The sequence below is a fragment of the Phyllopteryx taeniolatus genome, unplaced genomic scaffold (assembly GCF_024500385.1).
Source record: "Phyllopteryx taeniolatus isolate TA_2022b unplaced genomic scaffold, UOR_Ptae_1.2 contig_472, whole genome shotgun sequence".
Lineage (NCBI taxonomy): Eukaryota > Metazoa > Chordata > Actinopteri > Syngnathiformes > Syngnathidae > Phyllopteryx > Phyllopteryx taeniolatus.
The window spans coordinates 1-4,154 of record NW_026903418.1 but is presented as its reverse complement, the minus strand read 5'-3'; the positions used below and the strand labels follow the sequence as shown (position 1 = coordinate 4,154).

The window sequence follows — 4,154 nt, the reverse complement described above, 5'->3', positions numbered from 1 at the left end:
ACATGAGACCAAAGTACAGAGAATCACTGAGCAATGAAAGGTTAGCGGTAATGTGGTCATGTCAATGCAAATTTTGTGTTATTTTTTATTTTTTTGACATTGTGCAAATGATGCAGAGTCCTCTAGCAATTTAGAGCAATTGAAATGACTGATCGAGCAATAATCTGGTACAGTGACAATTTTGCAAAACGTGAAGAGACTTCGAGAAATTTAAGCAGTATAAAGCGAATCGTAGTGCGATAATCTGGAACAGTGTCCATTGTGCAAATGGTGCAGATACTTCTCAACCACATGAGTGGCCAGTATTGGTCAACAACAGATATGCAAATTGTGCAGAGTGGCGAGACTACTACAGTGAATGCACGAATAATGTATAATTGGCCCGACAGAGATGGGACAACAATCTCAAGACAAATTGGCAGCATGTTACAATGCAATTGTAAGTGAACTGTTTAAGAAGTTAACGGTAAGCGGGACGAAAGTGTTGGAATGTCTGCTAGTTTTTGTTTGCATTGTTCGATAGCACTTGCCTGGGGGAAGGAGCTGGAAGAAGACAATTATATATGACTCGTGCACTCATTGTAGTAGTCTCGCCACGCTGCACTATTTGCATATCTGTTGTTGACCAATACTGGCCACTCATGCTAGTAGCATCTGCTCCAATTGCACACTGAAGAGAATCTACATTTGCACAATAAACGTTGTCCCAGATTATCGCACTACTCGCTTGAAGTCTCGGCGCCCTTTGCACAATGGTCATTGCACCGGACTATTGCAATATTAGTCTTTCGAACTGCTCTAAATGCTAGAGGACTCTGCATCTTTTTGCACAATTGTCCAAAAAAATGAACCGGCATTACGATAGCTAGCAACCCTAAATTGCTCAGTGACTGTTTTTTGTCAACGTCTTTATGTCTCAAAAGTGTTCTCTGTCAATTGACTGTCTGTTGTCGTACGAGAGTGGCTCCAACTACCAAATTCCTTGTGTGTTTTTTGGACATACATGGCAAATAAAGATGACTCTGTTTCTGAAGAGTTGGTGACCAGGATGTGGAGGGTCCAAGAGGATTTTGCATGCTCTTGTCTGAGTTTTGGCAGCGTGCAAGTTCTCAAATTCTCTCGTGTGTTAACTTTTCAAAATCTATGATCTGATCACATATTTGTAGTGTTGAGAATGAGTTTGCATCATCCACACAAAAAACTCCAAAATAGACCAGCCAACAATTGGAGAATAAAAAATGACGCGATCCGCTCGATATTTTTAAGCGAAATTTGATATTTTTTAAATATAAAATGTTGCTTTTCAGGTAACCATGTGGCTTACGGCCATACTACCCTGAGAACGCCCGATCTCGTCGATCTCGGAAGCTAAGCAGGGGCGGGCCTGGTTAGTACTTGGATGGAGACCGCCTGGGAATACCAGGTGCTGTAAGCTTTTTCACTTTAGATTCTCGTGGAATCGTTTTCTTATCGGTGGTTGACCTAAATTATAATGCAGTCATTCTCTCTCTTATGACTTACCATCTCTTTATTAGGAGACAGAATCTTCACGTACCTTTTTTAAACATCCCGTATCTCCTTTTCCGACAGTAAAAAAAAAAAAAAATCTATACACACATATATCTACATATATATATATATATATATATATATATATATTAGTATCACGTGATACGTCACGATTTTATCACATCAGTGCTTTTAATTCGCTCGAGGCTAAGGATACGAAGGTATGGATCTTTAAATGATACGTAATTATTGCACATTATTGTGTGGACCTCAAAGCCACGGTTTATGAACCCGAACCACTTCCGAGGAATACATTACAGTCGAGTGAATGGCAGTATTAGAAGGAGTAGATTAGATAAATTCAATCAGAATCAGCAGAATAAAAATCAGAATCTATATTTGCCGAGTATGTCAGAAACATACAAGGAATTTGTCTCCGGTACTTGGAGCCCCTCTCGTGCGATAACGGATAGCCATTTGACAGAAAATACTTTGGAGACATAATCACATGAGACCAAAGTACAGAGAATCACTGAGCAATGAAAGGTTAGCGGTAATGTGGTCATGTCAATGCAAATTTTGTGTTATTTTTTATTTTTTGACAATTGTGCAAATGATGCAGAGTCCTCTAGCAATTTAGAGCAATTTGAAATGACTGATCGAGCAATAATCTGGTACAGTGACAATTTTGCAAAACGTGAAGAGACTTCGAGAAATTTAAGCAGTATAAAGCGAATCGTAGTGCGATAATCTGGAACAGTGTCCATTGTGCAAATGGTGCAGATACTTCTCAACCACATGAGTGGCCAGTATTGGTCAACAACAGATATGCAAATTGTGCAGAGTGGCGAGACTACTACAGTGAATGCACGAATAATGTATAATTGGCCCGACAGAGATGGGACAACAATCTCAAGACAAATTGGCAGCATGTTACAATGCAATTGTAAGTGAACTGTTTAAGAAGTTAACGGTAAGCGGGACGAAAGTGTTGGAATGTCTGCTAGTTTTTGTTTGCATTGTTCGATAGCACTTGCCTGGGGGAAGGAGCTGGAAGAAGACAATTATATATGACTCGTGCACTCATTGTAGTAGTCTCGCCACGCTGCACTATTTGCATATCTGTTGTTGACCAATACTGGCCACTCATGCTAGTAGCATCTGCTCCAATTGCACACTGAAGAGAATCTACATTTGCACAATAAACGTTGTCCCAGATTATCGCACTACTCGCTTGAAGTCTCGGCGCCCTTTGCACAATGGTCATTGCACCGGACTATTGCAATATTAGTCTTTCGAACTGCTCTAAATGCTAGAGGACTCTGCATCTTTTTGCACAATTGTCCAAAAAAAATGAACCGGCATTACGATAGCTAGCAACCCTAAATTGCTCAGTGACTGTTTTTTGTCAACGTCTTTATGTCTCAAAAGTGTTCTCTGTCAATTGACTGTCTGTTGTCGTACGAGAGTGGCTCCAACTACCAAATTCCTTGTGTGTTTTTTGGACATACATGGCAAATAAAGATGACTCTGTTTCTGAAGAGTTGGTGACCAGGATGTGGAGGGTCCAAGAGGATTTTGCATGCTCTTGTCTGAGTTTTGGCAGCGTGCAAGTTCTCAAATTCTCTCGTGTGTTAACTTTTCAAAATCTATGATCTGATCACATATTTGTAGTGTTGAGAATGAGTTTGCATCATCCACACAAAAAACTCCAAAATAGACCAGCCAACAATTGGAGAATAAAAAATGACGCGATCCGCTCGATATTTTTAAGCGAAATTTGATATTTTTTAAATATAAAATGTTGCTTTTCAGGTAACCATGTGGCTTACGGCCATACTACCCTGAGAACGCCCGATCTCGTCCGATCTCGGAAGCTAAGCAGGGGCGGGCCTGGTTAGTACTTGGATGGGAGACCGCCTGGGAATACCAGGTGCTGTAAGCTTTTTCACTTTAGATTCTCGTGGAATCGTTTTCTTATCGGTGGTTGACCTAAATTATAATGCAGTCATTCTCTCTCTTATGACTTACCATCTCTTTATTAGGAGACAGAATCTTCACGTACCTTTTTTAAACATCCCGTATCTCCTTTTCCGACAGTAAAAAAAAAATAAAAATCTATACACACATATATCTAATATATTACTATATATATATATATTAGTACGGCGGCACGGTGGACGACTGGTTAGAGCGTCAGCCTCACAGTTCTGAGGTGCGGGGTTCAATCCCCGTCCCCGCCTGTTGTGGAGTTTGCATGTTCTCCCCGTGCCTGCGTGGGTTTTCTCCGAGGCACTCCGGTTTCCTCCCACATCCCCAAAAACATGCATTAATTGGAGACTCTAAATTGCCCCGTAGGCATGACTGTGAGTGCGAATGGTTGTTTGTTTCGATGGTGCCCCTGCGATTGGCTGGCAACCAGTTCAGGGTGTACCCCCCGCCTCCTGCCCGATGACAGCTGGGATAGGCTCCAGCATGCCCGCGACCCTAGTGAGGAGAGGGTTCAGAAAATGGATGGATGGATGGAAAGTCAACTTAACGTTATGGAGGTTGGAGAGAAATCAACCCAGAAAGGTCAAGTCCTAGTGGACTAAACGCTATGTGTATTCAAAGTTGGTTACATGCCCTGACTGGTACAGATTTGC

The 4,154-nt window shown here is 41.4% G+C and overlaps 2 non-coding genes across 2 annotated transcripts; both read left to right on the top strand.

The window, feature by feature from the left end:
- Positions 1–1,318: 1,318 nt before the first annotated feature.
- On the top strand, positions 1,319–1,435 carry LOC133473809 (5S ribosomal RNA). The gene has a single exon (XR_009787243.1). It is a non-coding gene; the product is annotated as a 5S ribosomal RNA (ribosomal RNA).
- Positions 1,436–3,335: 1,900 nt separating this feature from the next.
- Positions 3,336–3,454, top strand: LOC133473808 (5S ribosomal RNA). The gene has a single exon (XR_009787242.1). It is a non-coding gene; the product is annotated as a 5S ribosomal RNA (ribosomal RNA).
- The last annotated feature ends 700 nt before the right edge of the window (positions 3,455–4,154 follow it).